Raw genomic sequence first — 24,636 nt, 5'->3', positions numbered from 1 at the left:
CAACAAAGAACAGTTGGAGAAAGCCCGACAGGTAATCAACCCAAGCTTCATTCAAATCCATGTTGGAGAGCAACTCGGGTCATGAGTCACACTCAATATTCTGACTATGCTAGTGGCCATATTTTACGTTCACCCCTTTTTATGTATGGAATAATAATAATAATAATAATATTATTATTATTATTATTATTATTATTATTATTAGGCATAACAATTTCAGTATAAAATTGTATAAATGTACAGAGAAATAAAAAAGTCACAGCAAAAATTCAAGATACTTGCAAAGAATCAGACAGGGCATATAACTATTTGTTATTGTAATCTAGTATATATTTATTTTTTATATTTGGAAGTATTATTTCTAGTATATTATATAATTTCAAAATATTTTCGTAATACCTAGATACCATAAGTTTTGTAGGTTTATATACTTACTGGCTTTTAAGAAACCCGGAGGTTCATTGTCGCCCTCACATAAGCCTGCCATCCTGAGCAAGATTAATCCAGTCTCAACTTTCAGATTTTTTGACAGCAGACTCGATGATAAAAGCTTCTGAACCGAATAATAATAGGCATTTCCCATATTTATTCTGTGTTTAATTTCCTCCCGAGTATCATTTATATATTTTGTTACTGTTGCTCCCAGGTATTTGAATTTTTCCACCTCTTCAAAGGATAAATTTCCAATTTTTATATTTGTTATATTATTTTTCATTTCTATAATACCGGTACATATGTATTAATACTTGTCCACTGCTGTGGAGTAATGATTAGCATGTCTGAAAATGAAACAAGCGGGCCTGGGTTCAAATTATGATTGGGATTTTTTCCGAGGTTTTCCCTCAATCAATTTAAGTAGGATTGTTGGATAACTTTCGCCGTTGGACTTCAGACTCATTTCACCATCATTTATTTACATATCAACATATCATTATCATCATTGCCATAACCCAGGTTATACTCACAATGCAGCATGCTGTATTCATACAAGAGCATGGTCGTTTGGCAACAAATATAATTCACAGAACAGGAACAGTAAGAATAATAAGCCTCAGGCTGAGGTGCAAGTCTTCAGGCCCCTCTTACATAAAAGGAAAAAAAAAAAAAATTATTAATACTTAGTATCATGTTAGAAGAAAATCCATAAACATTTAGGGAAAAAAACGAGAAAATTAATGAGATAGGTTTGGAAATAAATCTCGAAAAAACACAGTATATAATTATGTCTCGTGACCAGAAAATAGTACGAAATGGAAATATAAAAATTGGAAATTTATTCTTTGAAAAGGTGAAAAAAATTCAAATATCTTGGAGCAACAGTAACAGATATAAATGACACTCGAGAGAAAATTACAGACAGAATAAACATGAGAATGACTGCTATTATTCAGTTGAGAAGATTTTGTCATTCACTCTGCTTTCAAAAAAACTGAAAGTTAAAATTTATAAAACAGTTATATTACCAGTTGTTCTGTATGGTTGTGAAACTTGGACTCTCACTTTGATAGATGAACAGAGTTTAAGGGTGTTTGAAAATAAGGTGCTTAGGAAAATATTTGGGGTTAGGAGAGATAGTTACAGGAGAATGGAGAAAGTTACACAATACAGAACTGCACTCATTGTATTCTTCACCTAACATAATTAAGAACATTAAATCCAGACGTTTAAGATGGGCAGAGCATGTGGCACTTATGGATGAATACAGAAATGCGTATAGAGTGTTAGTTGGAAGACCTGAGATAAAAAGACATCTGGGAATGCCGAGACGTAGATAGGAGGATAATGCTAAAATGGATTTGAGGGTGATAGGATATTATGATGCTAGGGACTTATGTTAGAACAGCAATGAATCTCCGGGTTCTTTAAAAGTTAACTTGTCCTATATTGATGTACATCAATCAATATAATCACTAAAATATCATTATCATTATTATTATTATTATTATTATTATTATTATTATTATTATTATTATTAAGTGTAATTTCTTCTCCATGGCCACTCACGTGGTTTGTAGTCATACCTTACTGGCAAACGACCACAGAGAAGATATTAGAAAGGAAAGCACGATTTTAGAAGTTTCCTTATTTTGACTTTTTTTTCGATTGAAAGTAGGTCTAAATAAAAAGAATTACTTTTAATATAAGCATGATGGTATGTCAGACTATTTTATATTTCACTAATGGCAGTTACTTTATACATACCGGTATCCTAATATGTTTAATAAATACATTTTATCCACGACTGGTATCTAAAGATAGGACAGAATGGAAGACTGTTGTACGAGCGGCCAAAACCCACCCAGGGTTATAGTGCCAGTTGATGATGATGATGATGATGATGATGATGATGATGATGATGATGATGATGGTATCTAAACTGGCTTTTATTTCATTGTCCTTAGCACCAAAACAATGGCTTTATTCACAGCAGTGAATTAAAATTTCTTAAATCACTCTCTCCATGACAACCAACACATTATCAACAATAAAATCCATGCATTCATTGATTTATAACTTTTTCACAAACAAAAGACCTAGAACTTAAAAATTAAATTTAGATACCAGTAATGGATAAAATAACGTCCAGAGTTAACATATTTTATGTGCTTCACCTTAGGCGTTGAACCTTCCACTCACACATAAAATCTAATTTTACTCTTTTATACGTACTACAAATTACATATTAATCACAGAGTAGTAAGTAAATGGAATGAAGTGTGTTCTTGAGAATCTGTTGCCAAGGATATTGTAGCTTAAGGAACGATACCAATAAAAAGTAACAAACATGATAAGAGCCAGAAGTGTATGTTTTTTAGGTATATAACTGTATAAAATGTAAGATCTGCTAGACTTCATCCTCGTCAATGATCAGTCATTGGGAATAATGAATTGTGCTTTTCAAGTGACCTCACTTCAGAAATGGAATTTTTCGAAGTGGCAGACTTTAGTTGGCTATTTAATGACGCTGTATCAACTACTAGGTTATTTAGCATTGATGAGATTGGTGATAGAGAGATGATATTTGGCGAGATGAGGTCGAGGATTCGCCATAGATAACCTGGCATTCACCTTACGGCTGGGGAAAACTTCGGAAAAAAACCAAACTAGGGACAAACCCATGCCCGAACGCAACTTCAGACCGGCAGACAAGCGCCTTAACTGACTGAGCCATGCCAGTGGCTCCAAAAAGGTCATAGTTGAACATACATGAAAGCAATGAAAATAAACCAACCCTATCAATAATTGTAAATATGTACATACACCGTAATAATGGTTTAATTATTCTTACTTCGTAGTTTCAGACTATCACTTTTAGTGTTTTATAATTCACTGCACATTTTAGTTTGGTTTCTATTGCTTCTGAGCTTCTAGAATGCAGAGTAGCAGGAGCAAGTTCGCAAGGGGATAGTTTTTCAGCATTCCTTTACTATTTCTTTGTTTCACATCACAGAGATGGGACATTGCATGAAGATCCATCTGTAAGTACTCAAATAATTCTTCAATGCTGGCTGAGAGGCTGGAAAGACTTATTCTTAATATGTGCAAACATGTTTGCTGTATCTTAATCGTGAGTATGGGTCTGCTTAGAGTAAGCTTATAAAAGATATTCAATATTAATTTAAAACTTTAATTGTTTATGAAAATTTAATGGAGGCTCACTCTGATTAAACATGAATGTGTTTATTACTTTATTCATCTAAATAAAAAAACCTTTTTTAAAAATCGATCAATATACTGTCTTCAACTAATCTAATAATTCAAAGTTCGAAATATTAACTCATAGCAATAATGATAATAATAATAATAATAATAATATTATTATTATTATTATTATTATTATTATTAAAATTTAAAAATGTAGGTATGTAATTTACATATCATCAGCTTAGAGTGTAAACCTGCTAACCGCCAAAAAGAAAATTTTACAAGGGAAGCAAAAAACTGAGCTTAAATTAATTCTGAAACTTTAGGACCAAATCCAAAGTACAGGTACAAATGCCACCTGTACTTTGGATTTGATCCTAAAATTTCAGAGTTAATTTAAATATAGTTTTTTGCTTCCCTTGTAAAATTTTCTTTTTGGCACTTAGGAGGTTTACACTCTAAGCCGACAGTATATGACATCCTCAAAACTGCAAAGACTGACATAAAATTAACATATTTAAGACAGCAAAATCTCAGTACATCCAGTCAAACTGTAACTGATAAACAATAGCCGCCTTGATTGCTCAGTTGGCAAAGCACTTATGATGACTGTGGTGCCGGGTTCGAATCCTGGTGATGGCAGAGTAGTATTTTTGGTGGACTAAGTCAAAGTTCCTAAGGATTTTTCTCAGGCTTTTCCTCCATAATTTCACGTCATTCTCCATTTCAATATTCACCATTATATCAATAGTACTTACCCAAAATGATGTGGTGTGATGTAGTATTGTGGCTGGCATACAAATGGCATCAGTCTGAGGAGGCATAATAGGCTTTTGAGGAGTGAAAAGGCACTTCATTGGAACGCAATCATTCCTCAATAAAGGAGTAGTAAAGCGCAATAACTCCGATCAAGGTTGCAGTGTTAGTCCCTTCCTCTGTACAAAGGAGGGGGGAGGGGAGGGTAAGAACAATAAGCGACCTGTAGACATTCTCAAACTTAAAACAGAGCATATTATATAAGTGAAAATGCTCGATGGTAAAATATCTCCAAACACGTCATTTTGAGGCAACAATACTGAGCGCGCATTTTTATTTGTGGCACTGAATTATACTACTAATTCCAGTACGAAGGTAATGAGATGTAACATGTGTAGTAACTTATGCCGAAACATTTCTCAAGTCTGAAAACTTTAGTTTTAAAATTCCGACTTCTGCTTTATAAATTAAATGTACCATTTTACAATGCTAAATTACGCGGTGCTCATAAAGTAGCTATACATTTCATGGAAAGCATAACTGTGGCTCATTTCTGTTATAGGTCCAGTGAAGACACATCCAAATTTTAACCATTGCTTAACGAATCACATTAGTGGAATGCTATTTAGTGAAAAGCTATGCTGAGCTCCAGAGGTCTTTCAGAGAAAGTACTACAAACAAGTGCCTACAAGACTTATTGTTCAGCAGTTAGTGAACAAATTCAGGTGTACAGAGTCTGCATCCAATGAGCAGTACCATGGATGGCTCCAGTCAGCTCACAGCACATATACAGAGGGAAAGGGATAGCATCACCAAAAGTTCAAAGGCAGGCTGATTTGTGAACTGAACATTCCCAAGTTCAAAGTGTGAAAAGTGCTACCATATCCAGATGCTTCACAGATTGGAAGATGAGGACTATGCAGCATGACAAGTCTTTGTCGTGCGGCAGCCAAGAAGGCCCTGATGGATCATGTTCTGCTCAGTGACATTTAATCTGTGCCCCGGTCCCCTGACCTGACTCCCCTCGATTTTTTCACATGGGGCTTTATCAAGAGCACCGTTTACAATACCAAGGTGCCCAATTTGAATGAGCTAAAATGGCACATAAGTGAGCCAAGAGAGGCATGCTGATATGGTTTGGGACTCAGCATAGCTTTTGCCAACTAAATGGCATTCCACCATTGTGATTCGTTGAACAATATTTAACATCTGAAAGTGTCTCCACTGGACCTACAACAGAAATGAGCTACGTTTTCCCTGAAATGTATAGTGACTTCATGGCATCCTGTTAAAAATTTTAACAGCACTGAACAACAAAACTTCATTTCAAATGCTTCCAACAGCAAACTAACACACACTGACACACTTTCAATAGAAAGTAAAGTGAATGTTTTTGCCTTTGACTATACGCATCAACAATATTTCCTACCCATGAGTTTCTCAAAAAGTAAGAAACTAATGACAAAGATATAAAGAGGCAGTTATACTTCTCACAAATCAATTGTAAAACTACTCAGTTACTGGTACATGAGTTTCGAAGAGAATCAAGAAAAAGTCATAAAACTATCTCAAAACTATTCTACAGTTTACAACATAAGCCACTAGTCTAAAGACTGCATATTCTCACTTTAAGATACAGTATTCATATTTATTGTTAGAATGGAATATTTCCTTCTTTCTACAATAGACTTAACTGCATTTACGATCTATAAAGCCAATGTGCTCTGAAAGAAAAAAAATAACATTCAGATTTATTGTAATAAAATTATTTATATCAGTGGTTCCCAAACTGGGGGTCGTGTAAAGAGCTGAGGAGGGTCGCGAAATGATTTACAAAATTAAAAAAAAACGCCTTATTAATATACACTTACTGTGTGTTCAGAAACCAAACAACATTCAACAAAAGAAAAGAAGTTTCAATAATTATACATTAAAGTAAAAAATAATTTTATTAATGCAACAAATGTGCCTGTTTTTCAGAAAGTAACTCTCAAATCTGGATCTGTATTTGATACACACACAGTGATATCACTTTCATGGTCAATGAGGTTTCTCGTCTTTGCTTTGATGGTAATCATAGACGAGAAGTTTATTTTGCACAAACATGAGGTTACAAATGTTACAAAAAATGTAAGAGCTTCTTTTGCAAGCTCGAGGTATTCATACATTCTTTTGAACCACAACTGGTCTACACTCTGCCCCAGATCACATATATAACAGATTGCTCAGCCTTATAGGCTTTGAAGGTAACAACTTTTGTTAGGTTTACTATGCTGTTATCTAGTTGTTACATAAGGAATCACGTCATAAGTCCCATTTGAATTGCAATAGCAACTGTACTGCCATCTTGTGTTCGTTTATGGCAGACTGGCGGCGATCCTGGCAGTTGTTCTCTTCAAAGTGCTACCGATTTTAATATAGGGATGAGCAATCTGTTATATATGTGATCAGGGACTCTGCGAAAAAGCTTAGTTTCAACAGTCCATCACAGGTGCAGTATGTACATATTTAAATTATTTTTTTTTTTAGCTAGGTGAACGCAGCTGTCTTAAAATGGATTTATATCCATCTGTGACTGTCATATTGTGTTGAGTGTCTTTCCGAAAAAAAAAAAAAAGTCTGTTGTTTAGAATTCTGCAAACTTAATTTAACAAACTCAGTACTTGCCTATCACCCATAGCTAAATTTTCCAAGAGTTCTTTAATGCACTGCAATGCATCACATTGCTTTTTGTCAAGTGATGTAGACCAGAAGTCAAGTTTATTTATAAATCCTTTGATTTTATTCCTGGCTGTTGTTATGTTAACATCTTGGCCTTGTAAACTCGTATTATTCAAAGTGTTAAGTGTTCGAAAATATCAGCAAGGCAAGCTACTAGAAATGATCTTCATGTAATATTTCATGTCACTGTTACACTATATTTTTCTATTTTGGTCGTTCATTGGGTGATTTCCACTAATTTTGAGTAAATTTATCGTTGTTTTTTTTATTTTACAGAGATTTATATTTTTCGGATAAGGTTAAGTACCCTACCAATTTGGTACAGGGGGGTCGCATACAGAAGTCTCGCCCAAAGGTGGGTCAAGCCTTCAAAAAGATTGGGAACCACTGATTAATACTATAAGCTTGTCTTAACTTACATTCTCTAAATAAATTAAATACCCAAGAGAAGAACGTTATCAATATACTTAGAAATATAAAAAGATATTACCGGTATTTTAAGAGAATAATTATAAAAATACTTAATGGTAAACAAAATTCCATTGTGAGACTAACTTCAGTTTCTGTCCTTGATTTTTCTGTATAAGTATAATTTGATTCTAACCAAGTAATATTTTATTGTTTCTGTTTGCAGGCGATCTGTTTTTACAGCTATAGTTTCGTTCTTCTCTGGCTGAAAGCTGGAAATTTATTTTTAGGGGGACACTAATCCTCTTGGTCACCCTGCTGTTTCTTCGGGAAGTACGTTTATTTTCAGAGACATGGTGATGGTGCTATAACACATATTCAGAACTACGAGCCTAATACACACATTCAATATGGCATTATATGAAATTATTTCTTTGCTACAAAAATATTTGTTTATATGTATAGGCTTTATTATTAAAAGTCTTTTTGCAGAAATATGTGAATCCAGAGTTAAAAATAACTATACAGGGTGTTTCCGGGCTAGTGTTACAAACTTTCAGGGATGATGGGGAAGGGCACATGTATCAATTTAAGATAAGGAACACTGGTCCGGAAATAACAGAGTCGAAAGCTATAAGCAAAAATAGTTGTGTGGAAATGAAATAATTTTATTCCTCTGTACAACTTATGTATGTGTATTTATCTGTAGCCTACATCTTACACATACCGTATTCATCTGACATTTATGTTGTCTACTTACAGTATTCCATTCAGTGCGCTGTCTGAGGGGTGGGGACAGGAAACTACACTAAAGCAATGCAGATAGTGTAATGTGTAATGGATATGGTCGGTCCTGATATGCACGTCTGTAGACAGCAGTGTATATGTACAAGTTGCTATGTCCAGTCGATCAGTCCTAGTGAAATGGAGAAGTACACGAGAGTGGAATATACAGACCTGATTTTCGAATAGAGATGAGCCAATGGAAACAGTAGACATGTTCACAGATTGTATCGGGCCAAGTACCCACATAGGAGACATCTGGCCCATACCATCTTTCCACGACTGTTCTGAAGGTTAAGGGAAGGAGGGCACATGGTGCCAAATTACAATTCCATTTCCACACAACTATTTTTGCTTATAACTTTCGACTCAGTCATTTCCGGACCAGGGTTCCTTATCTCAAGTTGAAACATGTGCTCTTCCCCATCATCTCTGAAAGTTTGTAACACCAGTCCGGAAACACCCTGTATACATAAAACTTCTATAGCTTTATGTTTTTGTCTATTTCCATGCAAATTATTATTTTAAGTTAATATTAATTGTGCAATATTCTTCACTTCTTTTTAAATATCTACAGTACTTAGTAATATGTGTATATTAGGCTTAGACTATTTGTATATTACAGCTATCTGTTACACTTTTTCGGTACTATATAAGTGCAGAACTTGTAATTACAAATATAAAGTTCTTTTTGTGGAAAACATTCTGAATCTTGCAGTTATTAGTTATATTTAGGTACTTACACACTAATTTTCACGCAGCTTAATTTACTAACAATATACTTAACAGTCAGTTGAACTTAAATATTTATAGACAGAAATCTGTGCTTGAAACGTGTGAAACTATTCTTTAATTATATCACTAAAAATATCATTTTTTCGTCTCTGTGCAACTTACAAGAATGAAATGCATGTAGGACCACGTCACAATTTCTACTGAACTACCTACTTTTTCAATAGAGGGTTATCACCAGCACATGACAGTTTATAGTTTGTGCATTGTGGAATTCCAATTGATATGAGAAACTTCTTAGTATTCAGATGCGTTACAATAGTTTTAAAGTGGTTTGCTATATTCTAACATTTATGTGGCCTTTTAAAACATTCCTAAACCAACTGATAAGAATGTCTATGAAAGATAATACTGCTACCAACGATGCACTTTTCAAAAGACAGAAATGTCTCTTCATTTATCACACTTAAAAATAATTAATTACTGGTACCGATATGTTTACAACCTTCATGGACAGTGAGTCAATTCACTTATGTTTGAAATCAATACTTAATCCTATTTATTTCGTATAGTAAAATGGATAATGTGTGATTAGAATTACAATGGCGAATATTAAACATATTACATCAATAGGAACATTCGGTCACCACCACCAGCACCAGTCACTTAATGTACTGTATTAAGTTTGAGACGACTGTTAAGTATAGTTTCAGAAATGAGAAATCAATTAGATATACGGTATGTGTATTAATTGTAATTAACCAATTATGATACTTCTGAGTCTGTCTATTGGGAAAAATGGGAACTATCATTCTGTTAGAACTGTGATAAAAATTCGCTTCACAGGGAGGAGGAAGCAGTAGTGGCTTAGTCTATAAAGGTTTAGATTTAACTTCTTCTATCTCTCATTAAATATTATATAATAAAACTCTATTGTTGGGGTAGTTACATATGGTCCAAACCTTCAATGTCTTTTGTTCTATATTTCACGAGCAATGGAAAAAGGCCAAATCCAAACCTCTCTTACATGGTATGATTAATTTATTTTGTGATGTACATAGGAACCAATTTTTAAGTATGATCATGACAATGGTAACACCAGTCATGTATTCAAATCCTGGGGTTTTCCTCAACCAATTGAAGCACAACTCCTGGGTAGCTTTCGGCGTTGGACATCAGACTCATTTCACCGTCATTAATTCACATATCATCATCATTATTGTCCATACCATATCCCAGGTTAAGTTCACAGTGCGACATCCTGTACTTGTACAGGAGCACGGCCATTTGGCTGTATCATCCACAGAATAGGAATGGTAAGCACAATAAACTTCAGACTGCAGTGTAAGCCTTCAGGTCCCTCCTCCATAAAAGAAAAAAACAAAATAAAATACAAACCGGTATACAATAATCATGCAAAATTTCATGTAGTTGTCCTTATTAGTTTTTGAGTTATATACCATATTCGAAATGTTTTGAAAATTTGTAAGTTTCGGAGAAAGAGCAACAAACTTACCAACAGGCAGTGCTGTCTAATACTCTCCTGGTGCATATTTTTGGTCATAACTCGGAAAATAATAGATATTTAGAAAATTCTTTCACAGACAAGAAGGGGAAATTCTATAATTCAGATTTTGGACCAGTTAAGCTGGATATACCCTCTTATTTATTTATTTTTCAATTTTAATTATGCATATTTTATGTTCAGTGCATACGAATCCGCCCCCTAATAATTATGAGTCAGTTTTGAGAAAATATTTACAATAATTGTTCGAAATTGAGTTCCACAAAATGATTAGGAAGAACTTGTGTGGAGGTTTTACAAAAAAGAATTAGCGGAATTTGTTCTTATCTTTCAATGTGTATGCATATGACATTACTAAAAACGACAGTAAAGTGCTTAATTAGACTGCTTTTTTATGAAAGATTATACAAAATATGGAATATATGACTATTACAAGGTTACGCAGTTTTGTTTGAACACTGTTCCTCAAATTTGAATAATTTCTTGGCTCAAAGCATGGTATTAATAATCTTAGTGAAAATTTACTGCATGTATTTAGCATTTTTTTTCGATTACATAAGACATGAGGTGAATGGGATTATCTTGGAGGATTGTTTTAGTGTTTTTAAATGTGGTTTTGATCCTGTGCCTATTCTACAATTATCTGCAAGTTCTTCTTTCTCTTTTCTGTAGTTTTAATTCTGTAACGCAGTTGTTTAGATTAATTTTTACATCTCTGTTTCAGGATGTCAGTTATTATGGCAATTCCTTCTTTTACGTACAAAATACCTAAGTTTGTGCTTGGACTTGGGTAAATATGAATTTTAAACAAACATTGGATTAAGAATTGAAGCAGCCACCATGAACATGAAAATTACATTTATTTATTATAGACAAAAAATACATTTTAAGTCATTATCAGCAAATGCACTCCAGTCAGGTAAACATGACAACATAGTTTTATACTCGTATTAATGTGACAGAAAAGTGGTAAAGAAGAATGTGAAAGTGATATGTTCCAAATATATTTCTGGATCCTAAATCCAGCTTTTTATTTTTATTTTTCTTCTTTGAAAAAATGTATGTTTTCAGGGCTCTTTTATGACTTAAAAGTAATAACATATTAAGTTGTTGTGAACATATGGAAGTCAGGTACAGAAAATTACAGAAATTTATAAAATAATCTTATCTCAATGAAATCAGTTTGCTTTTACTTTACATAAATAAAATTGATTTTATTATAGATGATGTACACGTTTTTTAATGTAAATTGAAAGAAATCAATAGTAATACATTGTGCATGAAGTGGGAAAACTGAATACGCTGTTAAATATTTTACATTTGTCTGAAAGCAGAAAGAGAAATTAAAAGGAAAGAATGGAGACCTTAATTTAAAATATGAATTCTATATCTTTAGCTTCAAATAGTTTTATTAAAGTATTTATTTTATGTGGAAAAGACTATAGTGGACTATAGTGGGCCTTATGTTGTCAGCAAACAGTTGGATACATTAAGAAGATTGATTGATTGAAAGTATTTATTTAACGTCATCATCATTAACATTACCCTATTCCTTTAAAGATTAAGCGCTATGACTGCTTTTAGTCCAATTGGAATTCAATATTAAAACACAACGTTACTTCCCAATCATGTTGTCATGCGGAAATTTTGTACAGTTGCTGTTATAAAAGGAATTGACTTATTTGGATTTGTAATATGAGTTCATCATAGATGGCAAATGATAAACACACTCATTTTCTATGGAAGCAGGGAGAGGAAATAAATTTCCATTTCCTTGTCGACAATCAGATTGCTAGCCATATATTCTACCATTGAGCTATGGAAGAGCCCTTATCTTTAATGTATGGGGTATTACGTAAATTCATATGTTTCATAGTGAGAACAATTAAAGCTAATGTGGTAACAAGTATAAGATTATATTATACATAATTAAAACTACTTCACAGTAATTATTACCGGTACTATAGATTCAAGCTTAGTGTGTCATAATATAATCGAAGTCTGCCAGAATTCCAACATAAGAGAAAAATCACTTCTAAAATACTTAATCTCTTATTTACTAAAAACATACGGTATTAATTTAAACGAGTCTTCAACCCACTATATCAACTGTACCATATTAAAATTTTGTCTCTATATGGGTATTTTTATAAGAATATTATATATAGGTAATTTACCTTTTTTTTTTTTTTGCTGTTTTACCACGTGACTGTTGTGTATCGTCATATCCATCGAGCACAGCTTTGCCAAGTGTGCTACTCCATTGGACAGGTGGCAGGCTTGTTACAGGGAGATGATAGGATGATAGATAAGAAGTGATGATTGTGAAGGATTAGTTAAGCTTGGAAAGGAGTCGAGTCATGGCCCTTGAAATTGGTATTATCCAAGCATTTGCCTGTAGGGACTTGGGAAACCATGAAAAACTCAAGTCAGGATAGCCTGCCCCTGGAATCAAAGCAGACCTCGTGAATGAAAGGTGGGAATGATAACCATTATATCACCATGCTCGGAAAGATGTATTTAGTGTCTGTTTTGGTACCTACAACATAATAATAATAATAATAATAATAATAATAATAATAATAATAATAATAATAATAATAATAATAATAATAATATCCAGAAAGAAACATTCACTTAATTATTATTTAAGTTACAAATTTGATTTAAATATAAACTCAATTTATATAGGTGATACAACTAACCTAATCTACTACTCCATGTAATCACTCAAGACACTGAGGCACTTATATTGATTAACTAGCTTCAAGATGTCTTCATTGTAAACATCTGTCATCAGTTCATTTAACCAGTTAGTCACCATTTCCTGTACGTAGGTGGTCGAAAACTTCCCAGCCAATTTCCTTGAGCAGACCCTGAGTTCTGGCTGCTCTGTGCTGGCGAGCATTACTGTGGAGAAGCATAGCTCCCCAAAACTTGTTCCAGATTGAGCATTGTAGCCTTCGAAGTGTGGCACAATAAGGCTTGGCATTGATTGTATGTTTATGTACCTTTCACATTTGCTCTAATTTTTTTTTTAGATGAGCATGATTCCACTTACGAGATTGAAGTTTGCCTTGGGGAGTGTAGTGTGACACCCATCTCAGTAATGATTTTGTCCAAAAACTCATCGTCTTCTTTTCATAATGCTCCAAAAAGGTAATTCGCACCCATTCTTTGTGTCTTGTGTTCGTCTATTAGCATTCATGGCATCTTCCTCACACAAATCTTGTAAAAATGAAGGTATTCGCTCACAATAAATTGATAATCCATTTTTGAATCTTGCGTACACCACTTTTAACACGTGAATATAATTAATTGATGAACTAGTGGACTTACTCATATTTAACACGAGTAAGTCCACTAGTCCATCAATTAATCACAATAAATTTCGTCACTAAGAAACTTGAGCGCATTTTTCATGCAGTTCGTCATTGTGAAGTGCTATTGCCTTGGATGAGTTCATTAACCTGCTGCTTGAGCTCCTTATTGATGGCATATGAGTGTACACTTTGCTCATCTTTGTAAACATTTGCTTGTCCATTGTTAAACACCTGGCGCCATCTTCACACATTGGACTCGTGCATTATTCTCTTTTCTTAAGTTCTAACTGTAAATATATCATGTGTTTATGTAAAGTGGTAAATTCTCTAATAACATCATCATAAAATGAGAGCAACAATTTCAGCTTTGAAGACAGTTTATTTCATGTGGATAATATTTCAAGCCCACTTAAGCTCTCTAGTGACTGAAATATAATATATCTTGTGTGTTTAGATGGTGAATAATAGATCTCACTTAATAAGGACGAGATTATCAATTTTCTTGTTCTTGGAAAACGAGTGTGACCAATATGTGCAAATGTTCGTTACTTTCTGGATGATTCTCATATAATCATACGTGAAAGAAGTTCTAACTGTAAATATATCATCTATGTTTATTAAAAGTGGTCATCATAAAATGAGAGCAACAATTTCAGCTATGAAGACAGTTCATTATGTGGATAATATTTCAAGTCCACTCTCTTGTGACTGAATTACTCTACAATAACTATTAATTTGTCTTAGAACAGAAAAGATCATTCCATTGATGTGTTTATAGATGGTATTGAAAGAATTAATAAGTTTCACTCATAATGTTTTGAGTGCAGTTTACATTCATATGTGATACAGTTCATATACAGATTTATTTTCAAATTCAGAGGAAAAATATCGAGCTAATAAAAACGTTTTCAGAGACGTACTACCGGTACCTACATATTTCATTTATCACATGATTTATGTGAGCAATAGACATTTCAATCTTTTTAAAGTAAATGTGCTGTTTGTTATTTCTTCAAATAGAGACATTATTTTATATTAAAAATTATTATATTTAATTTGCATTATACCTCTACGTATTGACTCATTGATACTAAATATGAGCAAAATCCGTCCATAGTTTAGGAGACATTGCTGTACACAGAGAAAGACAGCATGCCAATTTCTTTTCAATACCAATGATGTTAAAATACGTATTTACATGAAAATGTCGCAATAGACTTTTTTACTGCAATATCACCACAATACTTTCTCTCTACACATCGTATAATGAAAGGTAGAAAAATGGGAAAGAAAGTCAAGAATAGAGGTAAATTGTCAGGAAGTTCAAAGTTCAATCCAGGTGCAGAACCTAGAAAAAGAACAATATTGTAAGCAATATGTAGCAATTATAATAATTTACAAACAAATCAGTGCTAAGGTGAAAGAAAAGTTAAACTAATTAAACTGGGTAAGATGGACAAAATGGGCGAATCCAGAAATGCATATAGAGTGTTAATTGGGAGGCCAGAGGGGAAAAGACCTTTGGGGAGGCCGAGACGTAGATGGGAAGATAATATTAAAATGGATTTGAGGGAGGTGGGATATGATGATAGAGACTGAATTAATCTTGCTCAGGATAGGGACCAATGGCAGGCTTATGTGAGGGCGACAATGAACCTTCAGGTTCCTTAAAAGCAAGTAAGTAAGTAAGTAAGTAAGTAAGATGCACAAAATGCTTTCAATTATTATTTTAGTGCCAGTCTTACTATCTTGGTCATAGAATTTAAGATAAGTATACCATGATTTGAAAACACAAAATCACAATCATATCCCTTAGTTTAATCTCACGATTTGAAGACATAAAATCATACATCACTTAATTTAATCCCACTTCATGTACCAGTTCTATTCTATTATTGCAAATTAGCCCTTAAGTAAAATGAGACACAGTTGTAATGAACTGCAGTTACATAGCTGCAGTAATAAGAAAAGTTCTAGATGTTATTATAACAAAAGAACTAGAAATATGAAATATACAGTAACAAAAATTTAAGCTACCGGTAAACATTTGTCTGTCATTTCTGTTCTTGTCTTATCATATGTTAAGATGGATTTATCATGACATGTACTGATATTATATTGAACATTTTACTTCACTGTTTGGTACACTCTTTTAACACTTGTATAATTACTGATTAACAATAACTTCTTTACTGTGTTAATATTATAAAAATACCTGGCTGACTAATTTCGAGATGGTGATAGCTCTAGACTTCAGACAATGAGGGACACCACCTCGAAACTAGTCAGTCAGATATTTTTATAATATTAACACAATAAAGAAGTTATTGTTAATCAGTGAACATTTTATTTTTAAGTCTGTAGTTCTCATATTGAAGTCCATGTTTATTTTCAAATTCTAAGTCTTAGTGATACTGTATTTATTTTATTATTTTTTATTATCCTGTGGGTATGTTATGAATGAATTACAACTTATAATTTATAAAATTAAAATTATTATAATAAAAATGATGATGGTGATGATAATGATGATCCGTGACACAACAGCTTTAATAAAACTAAGGCATATCAACCACCTCCTGTCCTTATGCCCACTTACCCACACCAGAGGTGGACGATTAGCAGTTAAAAATAAAATTGTAAAATAAATAAAAAATATAAACCAGTAATATGCATTACATTACACTTACGCTTACAACAAACAATTAAAATTTTTAAATATATATATATATTGTGTCTGTGGGGATTTAAATGTAGGTCATTAGCTATTATTGTAGAGAGAGAGTGAGAGTGTGCGTGCGTGTGTGTGCATATAAATTAGAATTGCTATTAAAAGACAGAAGTTCTTGTGAATGAAAACACCATTCTGATATACAGATATAAAAAAAAAACAGATAATGTATAAAGTTCTCTCAAATGGACTTTACTTGGAGTCAGTACTGATACCGTTTTCATTATTTTTATGATTATTTTTTGTGATTTAAATATCTGAACAACTTACTTTCTTAACAGGGGATGCAACACTGAATAACAAGACAAATTGTCAATAAAAATATAAGAATTATTGTAAGGATCAATTTTATGGAATACATTATCCTTGTTTTCCTTAACCAATAATTATAATTAGTTCAGATATTATATGTTTTCTTTGCTGTACATTCTTTTAAATCAGATTCTGTCTGATTTGTTTATTTTTAAGAAATTAGAAATATGAAAGTGTAGAAAAACAGTGTTGCAGAGTTAGGTATACCTACCTAAATTCATATTTTATTTATAGAAGAAAAAACAAAAGTCTCTATCGGTGAGTATTTCAGTCTGTACAAGATTCTGGTGCTGCTATAATACAATACATTTAGCAGAGTCAATTATGGTAACAAATTGCGTGTCTGAATAAGAAAGTTAAATTCGGAGACAATATCACGAACAAGGAAATTTATATTTAAATCTCCACAGATTATCAGAGGTGTTTTAGAATTCAAATTGGTTGTCAAAATTTGAAATTTACTCATGAATGCATGCAAATTACCAAGTGGGAATCTATATACACCATAGGCAATTCTATATTTTGTATTCTTACTTCAACTATCACATGTTTAAAATATTTTCATTTAAATATTACCTGGCTAAGAGTTTATTCATATTGTTTGGTGGCACCAGCAATGCTGACATGGCATGGCACATACTGTACAGCCTGCATGAAAATGAAGCACGGAATACACTTCACTCTGATTGGAAACTCAATCTAATTTTAAAACTTAGCATATGTGCATATTAATATGGTCATAACTAAGTGAAGTAAGAAACAGAAGTTGCTGAACAAAACAGTAAATAAATATCATTCAAACATACAATATTTGTAAAAGTATGCTGGTAGAATAACTGTTTTCTACCTATTATTATGATGTACCGAAGCACATGTGGTATTTCTGTGCAGGAATTCTGAGTTACTATATGATGAAGGATGGATAGATCAGAGAAAAATTCTCTCCAGCACTGGGACTCGAACCCGGGTTTTCAGCTCTACTTGCTGACATTTTATTCCCTAAGCCACACCGGATTCCAGTTCTGATGCTGGATCGAATCTTCTCAGTTTATCCTCTTAGTGGATAAAGCGTCAGCACATAGAGCTGAAAACTCGGGTTCGAGTTCCGGTGCCAGAGAGAATTTTTCTCGTTCTAGTCAACCTTCATCATATATGTTTTCTACCTGTTAAATGTTAAAGAGGCTGGGCTCCTGGCATATAGGATACTCCACCTTCATCAGCTGTGTCGATTGAATTTCTGTTTTCATCTGCTGTATCAGTTGCACTGCCATCTTCATCAGTTGCATTGATTGAGCTTTCAACTTCATATACATATTTCATATTGGTATCAAATAGTCTTTATCCTCACCAAGAGACGGTCTCTTCCATCAGCCCATCCTTTCTCCAAAAAATCTTATTCAGTTTGATTGACATGATCAATTAATTTTTTTCCATCTTCCAGTGTAATACACTTAAAAACTTTGGGTAAAATTTGCTTTAAATTTGTTACTGATATTTCACCATATCTTTTTCTACTATCTTTCTTATTGTCATGTTTCAAATGTATTCAATTGGGTTTAAGTCAAGATGATATGGGGTATTCTTGTGACTGTAAATCCCTTTTTGTGGAACATTTCCTCTATTATAAACTTTATCTTTGGCCGATTCTGCTTAAATAGAGTTAACAATTCGCGTTTCTTCATGTTATCAAACTGGATATTGTTTGTTAAAAGCCAGTTTGTTGTAAGGAATTTATTGAAGGCGTCTAATATAACAGTACTGGTACTTTTCTCTGGTCAAATCTGGAAGTATTTTTTGTTTCATCCACTGTGTGGAATCTTCTCCATTCAGCTGATGATGATAGTCACCAGATTTTGATTTTAAGTCATGTATAAGGAAAACACCTGGTATAAAATCCTCTTTACCAACTGCATGGGCAACTATGTCTTTGACCTAAACATTTACAGTCTGCCAATATTTATGGACAATGTAGTGCATATGAAATTATGTTTAATCTAAATAGGCCTATATTCTTTCTCATTACTTTTCATGAAATGTGTAATATAGTAAAATCATTGGAACTTCTGTAATTACAAGCTCTTTGTCAATGTTATATTATTTAGATTCTTTTGTTTGATTGTTGTGGCAAACTTAAATGTGTCTGAGAGTACAATTCTATTTAGTTTAATGAACCCTAGAATCAGGCTAATTATTCTGTTATTATAACAAAATGCAAATAAGTCGCACGCTTAGCAATGATGTCTGAACATTCAACTAAGTTCTTTCTTTTATCTTTATATTGTTTAAATTTAAATCTCACAGATATTATAATTCATCATAAAATTTCTCTGTGCTCTTTAAAATTTATCTATTATTTTCTTTGTAAAAAACTAAACAGTTTTCTATGTGTAGGAATTTCTTTATGAACACTATAATGTTCGTGAAATTGTCTTATTTGGATACATTTGTCCATAACATCTGAATCTATTTTATTCGAAGGAGGACTTCTACTTTTCTTTGGTGTCGTAATTTCTGTTCTCTTCTACTCACATTTTTTACCCTCCATGTTTATACTACTTGTCTATTTACAATAGTTACAGTTCTCTCTTGTTTTGGATAAAGACATTGCTAATCTATTTCTCTTTTCTTCCTCACAAAACTAGTTAGCATTATAAATAATACTCCTTGTTTGGCTGTGGTATGCACGTCGTTTTACAGTTGGCATTGAAACCTCACTGAAGCACTTAATATTTGAAGTTACGATACTTGATATGAAGAGTGACACAATCATACAACAAACCTCTTAGTTCCTCATGCAGCCACGCTGGATAAACTCTTAGTCAGGATTGGATGTAAGGTATTGCATCTTTATTCACAAACTAAGTCTTTTTTTTTTTTGTCATATATTGCTGCATCATCCTATATCGTTCTACAGTATATACTATATCATTTGAAATATTAAAAAGAAAAATAATCAATGTATGATCTGAGGCTTTATCGGTGCTAGTTCGCTATAATGGTTTCACAGGCTATCAGCTGAGTTAAGAAACTGAAATGTTCCAAGCTTTCAGCTGCTAATTCTGCAGCCAAGTTTGGAACATTTCAATGTCTTAACTCGACTGACAGCTGGCGAAACCATTATAGCGAAAAATAATCAAGTTTAAGTCTTTGAAGCCATTGTTCTGTGAAGGATAGATATTTGTATCTTTCAACTTTTTGGTTTAAAAAATATCAAGTTTAGGTCAGTTACACCTATTGTGGCTTCATATTTATGGTAGAATAGATCATACAAATGTCTATGGAAATTAATGGCAAAATATATATTTATATGAACCGAAGCATTATTTACAAGAAAATATTAACGAAAATTGTACTTTACAATTAGACTGTGGAAGTTCATTCACTTAAAATTGCTGAAATAAATCATATGCAATAACAATTACTGCTTAGCCAAATTTATTATGTTTTTGCTTTATTCCTGCAAAATACAAAATATTTTTATAATGAACGAATGAATAAGCCCACAGTATCCCATAAAGGACTAGGGCCTCTTACGAGAGAACATAAAGTAATAATGATAATATAATTTGCATGTAAGACAAATGACATACATTTATGGAAAAAAACCTCAAAATATGCCAAATAAACCTATAAGACAGATCAGCAAAAATACCAGTATATGAAGCTTTAGACATATGTACATTCAATAAAAATAAGCATTTGTATAAACTTCCGCAGTCTATTTATAACATATGAACCCAGACACTTTTATGCCTGTGGTAATATACAGTATATAGAGAGATTTAAAGAAAAAAAAAAAGGTATTTTGCTTAACTATATACTGAATTACTGTCACTCGATTAATTTCAATGTAATTGAATCAGTCGGAGCTAAAAGGAACGAAGTCATTTTTCACAACTTTTCAGGAGAAGCAAAAAACATTCCACTATATTAATATTTTTATGTTATAGAAGAACAAAGAACATTTAAAAGTCTGACTCAGTTCCTTCTTCTACCATTCGATGCACATGACATCTGTTGTTCAAATGGTTGCATAACCCAAACACTGCATATTTTGACTTAGTTCCTTTTAGCTCCGACCGATTCAATTTTATACGAATTTAAAAAAGCTGTTGAGTTTATTAATTAGAGAAGATTTAATATTTTGTTGTTATTATTATTAGTAGATGTATTTTACAACCGAAGTCAACCTTCATAAGTATTTACAATTTTCTGTTTATGCTCTGTTGTAGAGAATTTCCATTTATTAAAAATAATTATGGTAATGTCATCATTGTGATCGTGCATTACATCATGTACATTTCATGTACAATTGTTCTATATATTTATATAAATGGTGCGTAATGGACTTTACTATAAAAATCTGAGTTGGGAATGAATTTTATTAGCTGACCAAGGTGAGTGATACGCAGAAGGAATATGAACCATCACGATGATGCAATACGAACACAAGAGCTCGGAGATAACTACAGTATAGTCTGGCATAAGTTAAACTGTGTATGTCCACTTTGTTTATGATTTAGCATAAAGACAATAATAAACTTATTCTTGAACAAGCTCGGTGTGTTGTTTACAGTGTTATTAAGTTCTGTAATCAAGAGAAGAATAAAGATACCTATTTAGGCCTGCAATAGACGCGTGATTATTTTTGTTACTTGATTAGTCTCTTATTACATTGCAATAATAATAACGAAATGGAAATGTTATATAGGGCGGAAATAATAAAACTGCAGATTTTAACAGCTTATTCCTTGGATAGAGTACAACAAAAATTCTAATACAATATTGGTCTCAAATGAATACTTTTCTCAAGTGAAAAAAAAATATAATTATTATAATAATTATAATTTTTCCCTAAATTTTAACACTATTCTACTCGATAAATACTATCCATACAGTTCTGATTTTTACTCTCATTGTTAGAGAAACTCATGATAAATGATTTATCCCTTTGCAGTTTTCTTCAATAAAGTGGACAGTTTTCTTGCAAATTAAATAAGAAGGTTAACACGTCATATCGTCATTTCCTGCCGTTAGGAAGTCTAGCAACCCTATTGCGATGACTAAGAGACAGAATGCTGCTACTCACACAGAGTTCACTCCTATGTGAGCCAGCTATGCTCTGTTGCCAAACTATGCAGACTTTCAGCCTAATTTTCTAATTAACTATGCACATAATTACAAAATTCATAATAGATTTCTTATTTATTTTAATGCATTGTATTATCCTCTTCAACATGCACAGTTATATTGTTTCCACTCTATATTGTGCACTCGTGTTCGAACGTTTGTTTACGGTCTTGATTTACGCCATACAGTGACACAATTCTTTAGCCGTGTCTCTGGCTCAAGTACTACACACTGATCTTCCGCCCAGGTGGACAGGGTTCGACTTCTGGCCAGGTCGTGATGGAATTTGTGGTGGACAAAGCAGACGTTGCAGAAGGTTTTTCTTGGGGTACTCCCAATTCTCTCTATTATTCTACCAACACTCTCCACCTTCCCCTCATTTAATCAATCATCTGCAATAGTAAAAATATGTTGCAGTGAAGTCTTGGGGGTATATGGGTTTCTGATGCTGATATAGGAAGGACTTGGGACTCCGGCCCCTGGGGCTTATCAGACTACTTGTATGCATATGGGACTGTGTCAGATGATCAGGAAGGATAGACAGAACAGAGAAAAATTCTCTCCGGCACCGGGGCTCGAACCCGAGTTTTCAGCTCTACGTGCTGATGCTTTATCCACTAACCCACACCAGATTCCAGCTCCAGTGCCGGCTCAAATCCCCTCAGGTAAGTTCTATCTCTCAAGTTTTCCCTTTAGTGGCCTACCCTGCCTATCATATAACACAGAATTTCTGCACGGAAATATCATATGTACTTCAGTACATCATAATAATATGATTAGGAAGGGTTTGGGGCTCCGAATCCCTGGGGTTTATCAGGCTACACGTCCGCGAAACGGGACCTCACTCTATCATAGACTGTGGCAGGATGGCCCACCTGTCAGCCAACGATGGCAGAAGGGTTTGGGGCTCTGAACCCTTGGGCTTATCAGGCTAGTCATCTTCTGAACGGGACTTGACTATCTGGGGATGAGGTAGGATGGTCCACTTATCAGCATCGGATTCACAATGTCACCCAGGCCACCTCTCGGACTTTGACAGTCATCGCATATATAGGGCGCACAAAGGGCCAAAGCATGCCTAATGTACGGCTCCGGAAAGCCAAGCTAAGAAACTATCCTTTTCTATGCAATTCTCTCTGTCATCAAGGTTTTATCACCTGTCGTTGCTTGTTTGACCTCAGACAGGTCATACTCTGATAATGAGTTATGATTGTTTTCTTACATTATCTTTTTCACTATCTCTTTCATCATAAGTGTAACCTTTTTCCATCTATTGTTTCATTGACCCAGTCACATCACACATTCGGATCTTTGCTCTCCTCAAGTTTTCGTCACTTAGTATCGGATATTTTGGTGTTTAAAAATGTAATAAAACATATAAGATCATAAAAAAATGTACCTATTATCGTAGTATAGGCCTAAATATTGGTCAGAAAGTTAATATTATATGTATAAGAGAAGAAAATAAAAATGAGCATATCTTTTTTATTCTAATAGGCGCATGGGTGACTGCTTCCCTCAGTTCAGTTTGTAGATCGTTTTTACAATGCACAAGGATTGAACACAGCCACTCGACTGATACCACGTTATGGCATCTAAGAAGCAGCTAATGAGAAAGGCAAATGCGTTAGACCAAAATGGAACCACGTAACAAAAGACTAAAATTCAGTGAGTGACAAATCACTCCACACGTCTACTCTAGGGTTAATTATTTTGACACTTCGTGAATGTAGTCGATAATATCGGATTTTAGAATATATGATAAGAGAAAAAATTAAGTTTTCCGTTATGGCATTGTTTATAGATGTGCATGCAAGATTTTTAATGCTTCCTAGCTGATTGTATTGCGAGACGGTGACATCCGTCCATTATCAGTACAAGTGGCACTCTGGGAGCAGGACTCCATTCACCTTGGTCGACTAATACTAAGACTCATGTGTGTATGTCACAAACCAAATAATGTATTATAAATGTTGTGTTACTCTTTATCTGTAATTTATTTTGTTCATACGATTATGTTAAAATATCAGGACTTCAGAAGTAAATTCAAGCTTTAAGCAGGCTTACTTTCTTGTGTATCTGATATTAAAAAAATAAATAAAATAAAATTTAGTAACATAATACAACTTTTGACAAAATTGAAACTAAGTATTAACGAAAACGATATGGAATACCTACATTTATTAGGATAAGTACCCCAATTGTGCGAATCTAATCTGTGTAAGATTTAAACATAAAATACATATTATATACCAGTATTTCATAATTGGTATAGGCAATAATTAAGTCATTATGCTTTATATAGACTTGAGTTATGTTCGAATATTTACAGTAGTTACATTTTACAAACGTAAGATTTCAAATTTTTTACCCATCTTTGATTTATATTTCGGTTTATTACTCATAAGGGCCAGGCTTTATAAAAACCAAAAGATATTAAGAGTCAATTTTCAAGTGATTACTATATTTTCAATATGTTTGTACCAACTTTTGTATGATCATGTTTGTTTTATTTTTGTTGTTTAGAATGAGATATATATTTGATAATAAAAGAGTTTATATATTTGATA

At 33.2% G+C, this 24,636-nt stretch overlaps 1 long non-coding RNA gene across 2 annotated transcripts; it reads left to right on the top strand.

Annotated features, from left to right (window-relative positions):
• The first annotated feature begins 276 nt into the window (after positions 1–276).
• LOC138715284 (uncharacterized) lies at positions 277–24,636 on the top strand. Of its 2 annotated transcripts, XR_011336213.1 has the most exons (3): positions 277–3,479; positions 7,757–7,863; positions 11,295–24,636. It is a non-coding gene; the product is annotated as an uncharacterized lncRNA (long non-coding RNA). The 2 variants fall into 2 exon arrangements; XR_011336212.1 differs by lacking the exon at positions 277–3,479 and having other exon boundaries at positions 3,981–7,863.

Source organism: Periplaneta americana, chromosome 15 (genome assembly GCF_040183065.1).
Source record: "Periplaneta americana isolate PAMFEO1 chromosome 15, P.americana_PAMFEO1_priV1, whole genome shotgun sequence".
Lineage (NCBI taxonomy): Eukaryota > Metazoa > Arthropoda > Insecta > Blattodea > Blattidae > Periplaneta > Periplaneta americana.
Note: the sequence above shows the minus strand (reverse complement) of the source record. Positions and strands in the feature narration are given on the sequence as shown.